Consider the following 12,266-nt stretch of genomic DNA (forward strand, 5'->3'; position numbering starts at 1 on the left):
TCTATCTATATATATATTTATATATACATATATATTTAGTGTATACGTGTAAATTCACACATGTATAGACGCATAAATGCTTTGATGCAGGCATGTGTATACACATGTAGGCGTATTTATAAAGTTACAATTGACCAGTATTTTGTTAGCAGCATTTGCTACACTGAAACAGTGTATAATTTGTGTTATACACACCCATTTACATATGTCATATATTATATTATACACTATATACACACGCGCGGACACTTCAATAGATTCACATAAACACGCAGAGGCTCTCACGTACACAACAGAAGCAACTATCACGTGATTATGTTTTAGAATCTTTATCAAAAAGGTCGCTAATGAACGTCATATTTTATTCGCAGACGATCGCGACTTGTCACTGACCTGAGTTCGATTCTTCCAAAAGCATTCACTACTGACTGCACCTCATGGTACCCAGAACCTCTGGAAGGGTCGACCTTAACAACAGCTTTGATGAAAATCACACACGCACAGCCCCTCTTTCCTTACCACCAAGCGTTTATCCTGCTTCTAATTTAGGGTCCTTATTTTGCATACTGATGCAGCCGAGATGTTACCACAGTTGATATGTTCTTTCCTTTTTGACATTGGAACCTCTATCACCGATATTCGGGTTTTCAGAGCGTTGTCTTATGCCGCGAGAAGGCTCCGAGTTTGAAAGTAGAAATTTTTTCCAGACTCAAAGAACCGGAATAGATATCGTTCGATTCTCTGTCCTAGGCTGGTACTTTATTTATCGACTTCCAAAAGGGATGAAATGCAAAATTGACCTTGGTGGTTATTGAACTCAGAGTTCAGAAAATCAGGACAAATGCTGTAAGGTATTTTAACCAACTCTCTAAACGGGTGTGCCAATCACCACCTGCAACATAAGACACTATTAACATACAAATAGATGGATGGAGAGATTTAATCGCTGACAAGGCAACAGTATTTCGTTTTGTTACCACAATATATTACGAAGTATATTAAGTCAATACTGTGTCGTACTGTGTTAACAATGCTTTCAATTTCATTTTAAATTTATATCTACAGATCCTCTATAGAATTCACAGCTAGCACTGCAATTTATGCTATTGGTGCTGGCAGTGATGGGGCTGTTGTTGAACCATGATATATCTTCAATGTTTTGTTTTTTTTATGATTATTTTGTTGTTCAGTTCTATATTTAAGAGATGAGGAATTCTGTACATTATTTACATTTGACGGATATTTGTCCTCATCTTGTTTGTTGCTAGCACAACGTTTCGGCTGGTCCACCCTCCAGCCTCCATCAGGTGTCTCGGCTGGTCCACCCTCCGGACTGAGAATAATGGATTTTGTTGTTGTTATCTCGTTTCAGGGGCTTTCGACGGTCATCTTAACAAAATTCCATTTTCTTCATATTTTCATTGTCATTACGGCAAATGCAATTATCACACACCTGGCACAGGTAAGACTTCGTCTTGATTTTGGCATAGATGTTCGCATACATGTGTCTGTGCGTATCCGTACACACACACACAAACTTCTACATATATCTACATAGAACATACATATAGACAAGATAGCATATATGTATGTATGTATGTATGTGTGCGTGTGTATTATGTATGTGTACGTGTGTATATTTTTCTATAGTAAATGATTGTACTTACGTCAATAGGGTATGTGTGTGTGTTTGTGAATGTAGGTGTACGTGTGTTATATATATGTACGACCTGGCGTAAACAAATTAATTTGTACACACAGTTATTCAACAACACACGCTCACACAGAGACTCACAATTGGTGTAGAACTTATGGTAAACCTAAATCAAAATTATCAGCTGACGATAAAATTCTTGATCGGTCAAACAATTAAAACAATATTTTTCATTCAGTTACTTTTGTATTTGTTCATCCATTTGTTATATTGAAACGTTGTCGTCTGCTTCCATTCAATTTTCTCGTTTTTTTTTCCTCATTTGCCAGAAATGAAACGACAAATTATTTATAAGCAGCAGTAGACACACAGCAGCCATTTACAACACACACACACACACACACACACACACACACACACACACTTATTTATATATATATATATGATATTAGTATTATATATATATATGCAAACACATACACACACAGAAAAGCAAAAGACGAAGACAGTTGTATGAACAACAAGCAGGTGTATTAGTTTGACGCTCGGGAAAGTGAGAAAGTCTTACGTTTCGAGCCTCCGCACTTCAACAGAAAGGAATACGAGGAAATAAACAGAGAGAGAGAAAAAAAACCCAGTGGATGTACGTATGTATGTATATTTGCATACACACACACATAAATTATATATATGTATATATATATATATATATATACACACACACACACACATACAAATATTATATTATTTTATATATTATATTTTACCATATTATAGTCCATGTTCATCTGCGAAAAGAAGCCTACAGAAAGAATTTCGACCCAGGAAAAGAAATCAGTTTGAAAGGCCTCTCGTTGTTCTCGTTCCATCTACAACATGTATGGCTACCAAAATAGAGGTGCCGGTTTTGTCTTTGGTTATCTAGCTGAATGATTGGGTCTGATATTTCATAAAGCTAGGTTACCAAAGGCAAAAATGGTGACCAAACACGACACACATAAAGTATGAAAATCATGATGGAATATTACACCAAACTTGAAACACGTTTTGGAAAATATTCTTCTGTGACCTTTCTTAATCTGATGTTGTTGCTAGTGTTTTGCTATTGCAGTCGTTACTTTTGGTGCTACAGTTCAAATTCGACCGAAATGAAATGCACCTTCTATCCCACCGAGGTTGGTACAATAAAGTACCAGTCAACCACCGGAATTGGTATAATCAACTCCTCTACCCCCACCATCCCAATGTTTCAGACTTTAAACCTTTGTTAGAAGACTTATTGCCATTGATGTTCCTGTTGTAATGACGATGATTAAGCTAACAGAAACCAGACGGTCAGCAAAATTTTCCTTACGTCCTTTTTACAATTTGTGTGTAAACCTTCCGGAGAGAGTCACCATTGCCTTTTATCCTTTTAGAGTCGATATAATATTTTCTAGTGAAGTACTGAGAGCGATTCAGTCAACCATAGCCCCTTAGGGTTTTATGTTTATATTACAACCCAGAAAAACAAAAGAAGAAGGCAGGTGTATTAACAACAAGCATGTTTTTTTGGAAGAGAGAAGGTGGGTAGCAGTGAAGAGAGGAGAGGAGGGGAGTTGAGCCCATGTGGCGCAAAGGAGCGAAGATAGAAGTTTAATTTTTGTTCACGGCGAAGGCGGGAGTCCGGATGGCCCCTATGCAAAGACAACCCGAACACAGACAGGTGTTGTAGTGAATGACCGGTAGAGTGGAAATGGCGCGAGACCGGGATGTCATTGCCGAGTGTGATGTCTCGGAGGTGCTCCGCGAACCGATCAGCCAAGTAGCGTCACGTTTGACCAATGTACAGAGAAAGGTAGAAAGAGCAGGAGATGCAGTAAATGACGTTGCTAGAAGTGCAGGCAAAGGAGTTGGTGATATGATAGGGACGATGATGATGGATGTCTGTGAGGGTGGTGGTGGTGCTGGAGAGGCAGGGGCAAGTACAGCAGCGTGGGCGGGAGCAGGGAAACGAGCCAGGCTGGGAGGTGGGATTAGGGAAGAAGCTGTGGACCAGGAGGTTACGCAAGTTGTGGGTTCGTTTGAAGGAGGGAAGGGCTAGGTTGGGGAATATGTGTGAGGTGGAGGGGTCAGACTAAAGTCACCGTGAAGCTCGGAGAATAGTGCGTTGGAAAGGTGGTAGGTGAGGGGAAACAGGAGACGGGCAACAGCGGGGCGGGTGCGGGGAGAGAGAGCAGAGGCACGGTCCATGGAACGTGCTCTAGCCAGGGTTGTATGGATAGTGATGAGGGGATATCCACGAAGGATGAAATGGCAGGCCATTAGTTGAGACTGAGTCTCAAAGTCATGGTTGTCACTGCAGAGCCTGTGCAGATGGACGAATTGTGAGTAGGGGATGGAGAGCTTGGTGTGGATAGGGTGGGAGAAGTTAAGATATGAGTGTGAGTTGGTGTGTTTGTAGTGGATGGAGGTAGTGAGGGTGGAGTGGTATATATTGACCGAAATGTCGAGAAATGCGATGGAAGTGTTGAAAATAGTGCAGGAGAATTCGAGGGCTGGATGGAAGGTTTCGTCAAAAGAGGAATGAGTCCTGTGGTTCGCGGAAGAGTGAGGTCGCAGCGATACTGTCATCAATGTAACAACCGTATAGACCAACAAAGGCCCCAGACAATAAAAATATAATTCCTTGACCTTTTGCTTGTCGTATGTATTTTTAAAAGTTTGTCTAAAATGCCTTGATTTCAGATTTTTAGGTCGATAACCCTTGTTTCACACGTTCTGTTATATAAAATCGAAGTTATTCTAACGGCTGAAAAAATTACGTGTTTTGTATATGATGCATGGATGCCAGGGAAATGTCCAGTATATCATATATGATACACAGAGCAACCAAAGAATTAATCTTCCAAGATTATTTCTTTAAATATCTATTTGACTCAAATCCTAGTTTAATCGTTTATAAATCCATGGTCATCACCGGTGTGAGCAGAAAATTAAGGTAAGTTCCTGAAATCTACAAAGAATTCATTTCACTTTCATTGTAGAAAAAAATTGGAAAAACTGAATAAATAATATTGATTAAAAAATATTCGAAATAAATTTACTTTGGTCTTTTATCGTTAATTCTTTTTCTTTGAATAAAAAAATTAAGAAAGGAATATCGGTCTGATGCAATTCTTGATTCACGATACATAACTTCAAACTTGGCTGCAAATGTGGCGATGGGTCAATGAATTAAAGCTTTCAACTCTGTTTAACCACAAAAATTAAACCAAATTCTTATCTAAAGAAAGATAGAGCGGTACAAGCGGCCAGTGGATTTGATTGGGGGAAACCATTTAAAGTTTCGTAGGGGCTGGATTCAGTTACAGATATCGTTGCGTGTATATATCTACCAAACATTTAACCTATATATATATATATATACAGAGAGAGAGAGGGGGAGATAATCAAATTGCGCTCAGAGCTTCAAGTGATGGTGGGGGGACATACACAAATACAAAGACACACACACACAAATATATATAATATACACACACATTATATATATATATATATATATATATATATATATATATAAAATTTTGTATATATATATATATATATATATATATATTAAATAAATGATTAGCGCATAAGGAAGAATGTAATGAACTTCATTAACCTACAACTGTTTCTGCTATAAGATGCAATGCACCTATAGTTGGACGCTTGTGTATCACTCTATAACTTCATCGGAGTTTCAAAAATGAACTGCAATTTTAATATTGGAAAGCATTTACATTTATATATATATACACATAACAGCAATACCAACGCGATAAACATATGTAGGAGATGAAGTTGACAGTTTGATGAGGAGAAGAGCCTTCCAGAAATGGGTTAATAATAAACTTTATCCAAATATATGTATAAGCCTGGGTATATGAAGAGCCCTTATGTAAAGAAGTAAATAAACACGCGAAAATATATCTTGGAAAAGGAGATAGACCGAATGTGACAGAACACACATACACACATGTATACATATATACATATGTGTGTGCGTGTGTGTGTGCACGTATGAGCACAGTAAAATAAATAAAAACACGCTGACAAAGAAGGAAAACATTAAAAATTCTTGGCTTGACATTGAACGCAAAGAGAAAAGAAAGAATTTATGTTTTGGGTGATAGTTCTTTATCAAGAAGGAACTGCGGAAAGAGAAAGAAAAAGCTAACAAGGGCAAAATCCTGTCGAGACCTGTTTATGAGGCTGCTATTTTGAAAAGTTGCTATGGAGGACAAAACGGGTGGGGTGGGGGGAAAAGAATTCCGAGATTGAATGTGGTGTAAGGAGACATTATGCGGACTACGAAAGGCTAGAGGTGCCTGTGTGTTTGTGTGAGTCCGCGTTGTTCGTTTTAGAAGTGTGTGTGTGTGTGTGTGTGTGTACATGTACGGAAGTGTGTGTACCTGTTTACAGTTTCAACATATTAGTGTTTAGGATGTGTGTGTGTGTGTAAATTTACATGCGCATACATACATACATACACACACATACATATCCAAACATATACTCACGCACGCATGCACATACACGCACACGCACAAACCTAGGAGACCGCACCCAACATTATTTAGCACAAATAGCAAAAAGACAGTAAACCTAACAGTCCGGTTGACTGCTGTTCCACCCACGCGGCCACCCCTCCCTACTTCCACGGACGTACCACGCACTCTGGCACCCCACCTATGTTTCAACTGCCTGGGCGGCTTTTGTATGATTTCGAAATTTCATCAGAAAATGTACAGTACCCAGCCTGGTTGGTTGAGTGTAGACTTGTTGGTTGAGTACAGCCTGGTTGGTTGAGTGTAGACTTGCACCTGTCGGATGTCTCCAGTCTACTCTGACTATTGATGTGTGTGTGTGGGAGTGTGCAGGCGTAGGCTGTGTCGGTTCGACATGCACACAGATCGGCTTTTATATATATATTACATGCATTTACACACACATATTCAGAGTGATCAAAACTGCTGTTCAATGTGTGAACACATTATTTAATAACCAGTTGATCTAGCAAGCGGGCCTCATATCAGTGAGTGGGGCCCGTGCGTATTCATGCTGTCGAGATGTAGGCCCCGAAACGGCGCGCATTTTCTCCTGGTGACCCCATACACTTGCTGGCTTCGGGGATTCGGAGTTCTCGAAGTTGTTTGCAAAACATATCCCATCAAAAGATTACCTGGAGTTCTTCGCTAATCGAAGTAATATTGTTAGCCTGGTGTGCCTAGAGAGGGCTTATGAACTGCTTTGCCCAGGTTGATAATCCCTCACTATTTGTTCATATGTATGTGTGCGTGTATCATATTGCTACACGTATATACGTATACACAGTGGAGGCGCAATGACCCAGTGGTTAGAGCAGCGGACTCGCGGTCATAGGATCGCGGTTTCGATTCCCAGACCGGGCGTTGTGAGTGTTTATTGATCGAAAACACCTAAAGCTCCGCGAGGCTCCGGCAAGGGATGGTGGCGAACCCTGCTGTACTCTTTCACCACGACTTTCTCTCACTCTTTCTTCCTGATTCTGTTGTGCCTGTAATTCAAAGGGTCAGCCTTGTCACACTGTGTCACGCTGAATATCCCCGAGAACTACGTTAAGGGTACACGTGTCTGTGGAGTGCTCAGCCACTTGCACGTTAATTTCACGAGCAGGCTGGAACCCTCGACGTCGTAAGCGACGGAGTGCCAGCCAGCCAGCCATACGTATACACAAACATACATATGCATACACACATGCACAACCACATACATACAGCTTTCGTGTTTTGTATTTAAATGTTCATAAAAAAAAACCCTGATACTGTAAAAAGAATATTTAAAACCGATATCTAAAGACAACAGGCCTCATATTTTCATTTGATTCCCCACTTCTCTTTGGAAATCTGTTACTTTTACCAGTTCAGTAAAATAAAATGAAACAAAACAAAATAAAATAATAATAATTACTAGCAGAGACACCCGGGTCACTCGGGACTAAAATGGTGTAGTTTGTTTATATATGTATATATATATCAGAGTTATGTTGAAACAGGTGAATCGGGAAAGCGTAGCATTGACGACAAAACATTTGTGGAGTAAATGATAGTCTAATTCGACTAATCGACATGTAATACATCGGAGGATTGGAGGATTCCAAGTGCTAACCTATCATGGAAAATTTGGGGTGAAGGTATGTAATTTTCTAACCCACCGAAAAGCTCAGTGGAATACTCTCCTTTGCAGCGGTCAGCGCTACGTCTAACACGACCCGTCATATGGTTGACAGTCAAATGAATGGAGGTGTAATGGAGATATTCTAGGTAAATGAGTACATTCTAGAAATGGGTTGCAATGGGAGACGGTAAGGAGCTGGTAGTGCTTGCAATCTTATCTTATCGCCCGAGCAGCACATGCCATTAGCTTCATTTGGAAATTTGAAAGATTTGCAGAAACGACAATTTGAGTGGAGTACACCATTTTGTACAGAATTATCATTTTTATAGGAATAGGATGGACCATATCTGAAAGCACGTTTCTGGAGGGATTACGTCTTTTCTTTGGTGACATTTTTTCAATATTGTAAACAAAAAATTATGAACGAAATAGTACATGTATGGAACTGCTAATTTAACGGTAAATGCCACAATAATTATTACAGAGAGACAAAGAATTTTATGTCTTACTTTGCAGCTTCTGCGATAATTATCATCCGGTAACACTTCGCGCATGTCAGTCGTCCACAAAGTATATAAAACAAGCAACACACAACAAGGAGAAAGAGACGAAAATAAAATAACAAGTGCTAATTTTTTTTTTCTTCTAAAAACGTTCAATGACGTTAACTGGAGTGTGGGGTTCGAGTAGACGTCATTCCACCTTTTGATTTATCATTACCATTCTTTTCGTTCGATTTTATTTTTCCTCCACTTTTGTGTTTTTTTGTATCCTTGTGTTGTCCCCTCTGTGTTTCGACCCTGTGTGGTTAATAAAAAAATTAAGTCGTCAGGTATGTATATGTATGTATAGATGTGTGCATCTGTGTGTGTGTTTAATAACGTACCGTATATAGTATGTCTGTACTTTTGTATGCAGTATAAATTAAGGAAATAGAAGCACTTGTACAGAGAGACAAAGAATTTTATATTTTTACCTGCCAACCTTGCAACTGCTGCGATAATTATTAATAGGTAATGGAACAGTAAATGTGTATTGTTTTAAAGGAAATGAAAATAAAATTTCGTATTGACACTTCACGCATGTCAGTCGTCAGGTATGTATACGTAGATCTGTGAGTGTTTAATAACGTTCTGTAATAATATGTCTGTATTTTCGTATGCAGTGTAAATTAACCCCCCACCCCCAAAAACAATTACAGTATGGAAATGTGATTGTTTTAGTTTTGATACTGAAATAGTGGAATAGTTTCATTTTTAAAGTGAAAGTATTTGACATGAGTGTTTTTGTTTCACTTTTCACACGTAATACTTAAATAGTGGAGGAGATATGTTGCTGTGGGCTCGAACTATGCAAGAAGTTAAAGATTTTTTTTACTAAAACACAACTGGGACCCTAAGTAAGGCATGTGTAAAATTTGAATGAAATTGGTTGTGTAGTTCTGGAGTTTTAGGGATTCACACAGACACACACACACACACACAGACATACATTCTCATTTTTATATATATATATAGATAATAATAATAATAATAATAATAATAATAATAATAATAATAATAATAATAAACTGAAAGCACTATACTAGCAACGCAAGACCAAGCTTTGGCCACGAACTGGAGGGTCAACCTTAGGAATGAGCTCGTGTGTCTGCTGTGCCACATCAGCAATAGAGTGAATGAAATCATTGCCCATATCACGAACGAATGCCCTAGACTTGCCCCAAATAACTACGAGTTGTGGCAACACAACCAAATAGCGAAAGTGCTACATTGGAAAGTGTGTTCAAACAGCAATTGCTTGAAAATCTCAAGGAAAGGGACAGATAATTTCCAGGATGTAAGAACCTATTTTACCGAAAATATAATTTTCATGCGCAGGAGAGAAATTCTTTTTTTCTGTTTTTTTTTCTTCTTCTTTTGACAGGCAAGGTACAACTATTAATTGAAATGAAGAGGAGTCCTAAGATATTCCACTTGTGTAGCTCCCTTCTGAATCTCCTACCTTCATAACTAGATTTGTAATATAAACGCTATGGCCGTTGACATCCTGGGCCTGTGAATCTTATAAGTAAATCTGGCACTGGATATTGCAGAGTTTGCTTCGGATATGTTTCAGCCTCGTTAGAAATCTTCAGCGAAGTATGATCTTATCGATTAATCCTGATCGATAAATGAACAGAACCTAAATTTCTTTTTTCTTTTCTTTTCTTTATTTTTTACTCGTATAAAAACAGTTAAGGTCAGTTTTGGTAAGTAATGATTCTTAAAATTACAAAATGTGAGCTAAGGGATATAAACTAAAACACATCAAAGATATTCAAGAACTGTGGGCGTTCAGATTTCATCGGTTTTAATGTGTATCATCCTTATGATGGACGCAGGACATTGAGATGGCGGGAAATGTTGGAAACCAGTCAAACGTTTACAGAAATGCAAAGAGACTGTTCTATACAATCATTTCTGCATTTTTATTCCCTCATCTCTCCCTCTCTCTTTCTCTCGCTATACAAGTACATAAGACACACACACACAGACACACACACACACACACACACACACACACAAGCATACACACATGTCTCACGATTCATATAAGTACGTACTCTTTTACGGGTTCCAGCAGCCATTGGACTGCAAATGTGTTGGGACACCATATATATTAACATTGTGTATGAATACACACACACACACACATACGTACATGCATATATACACACATGCATATATACACACACGCACACATACACACAAACGAACAAATATATTATCACATCTATCTTCTCTCTCTTTCAATATAAATATATATATGTGTGCGTGTGTATAAACGCCTATTTCCTCATCAACATCCACGAACCAATCTCTCTCTCTTTGTCTCTCTTTCCTCCCCTCTCTCTCCTTCTCTCTCTCTCTCTCTCTCTCTCTCTCTCTCTCTCTCTCTCTCTCTCATCTCCTAGTTCTCTCATCCATGAACCAAGCTCCGATGGCTCTTATAAATATTTAAATACCATATCTACACAAATATACATTTGGCAAACAGCCATCTTCAATGTTTCATCAATTTCAACGGGTTTTTCTTGGTTTTGTTTTCGTTTTGTTTTTCAAGAACAATACCACGTGATCATAATCGAACAATCTTCTCGCCTCATCAGTTGACTGCTTTATTTACGTATTGTTGCTGTTGTTGCTGTTGTCGTTTTAATTTTTGTCCTTTTGTTTTTTCTTTACGAGATTTTTTCTTATTGCTTTGAGTCATCGAAGATTCACTTTACTCAAGTTAATCGATATATTCCTTGTGTTGTGGTCGATGTTGTTGTTGCTGGTTGTGATAGTGGCAGTTGTGGAGGTGGTGCTCTTGCTGTAGATGGTGGTGGTGCTGTTGCTCTTGGTGGTGCTGGTGTAGGTGGTGATGGTAGTAGTGGTTGTGTTATTGTTGCTGGTGGTGGTGGTGATGGTGGCGGTGGTATCTGTAGGCCAACACGAATCTTTTCAACTCGAATCTTTTCGAAGTTTAGTAAAAATTTTAAAATTTGGTGTATTGATGTAATTTTCCACACTGAGTCTCGGAAGATATTGCACTTTTGCCAGATTTCTTTTAAAAGAACGTCGTAGAGGTTTAAAGTTTGATAATTTTTACTCAATCAGAAAATAGGATTTGGAAGCTGTCATTTTCTGCATGACTGCACGTATTGTCCACTGCAAACAAATGAAATATGCTTTACTACTTTTCTACTCTAGGCACAAGGCTCGAAATTTTGGAGGAAGGGGGCCAGTCGATTAGATTGACCCCAGTACGCAACTGGTACTTAATTTATCGACCCCTAAAGGATGAAAGGCAAAATCGACCTCGGTGGAATTTGAACACAGACATAAAGACAGACGAAATACCGCTAAGCATTTCGTCTGTGTTCAAATTCCACCGAGGTCGATTTTGCCTTTCAAATTAGATACATACATACACACACACGCATATACATACATACATACACACACACACATACATACATACATACATACATACATAAACATGTGTATATAGCATTGTATCCTGTTTAAAAATATAAATAACAGTGAGTTGTGAATCTCTCTTGCTTTTTCCTTACTTTAACGCTTTCGACTCTGACTAAGCACAAACTATGCGTGTGTATGCACATGTGTGTGTGTGTGTGTATGTGTGTGTGTGCGCGCGTGAGTCACGGGATTATTATGTAATCGTGTGTGGTAGGACACGACCAGCAGAACTAATAAAAGACAGCAACACAACCATACATATTTTCTCCATCATCCCCATCTCTAGCAACTTGATATCTACCACTAGCAGTGCTGAAAATCGATAAAATACCACATCTATATACCATTCTTGCTACGTCTCTCTCTCTCTCTCTCTCTCTCTCTCTCTCTCTCTCTCTCTCTCTCTCTCTCTCTCTCTCCTC

The 12,266-nt window shown here is 38.7% G+C and overlaps 1 long non-coding RNA gene across 2 annotated transcripts in view; it reads left to right on the forward strand.

Annotated features, from left to right (window-relative positions):
* LOC149132443 (uncharacterized) overlaps positions 1-12,266 on the forward strand; it is a 30,696-nt gene that overhangs the window by 17,647 nt on the left and 783 nt on the right. The window contains exon 2 of one of the 2 annotated variants that reach the window (XR_016244441.1): positions 1,373-1,538. The exons of the other annotated variant lie outside the window; for it this stretch is intronic. This is a non-coding gene — a long non-coding RNA (uncharacterized LOC149132443). Of the gene's footprint in view, positions 1-1,372; positions 1,539-12,266 lie in introns of those variants that run through there. 2 annotated transcript variants of the gene reach the window in all.

This window comes from Octopus bimaculoides, chromosome 15 (assembly GCF_046866305.1).
Source record: "Octopus bimaculoides isolate indiv1 chromosome 15, ASM4686630v1, whole genome shotgun sequence".
Classification (NCBI taxonomy): Eukaryota; Metazoa; Mollusca; class Cephalopoda; order Octopoda; family Octopodidae; genus Octopus; species Octopus bimaculoides.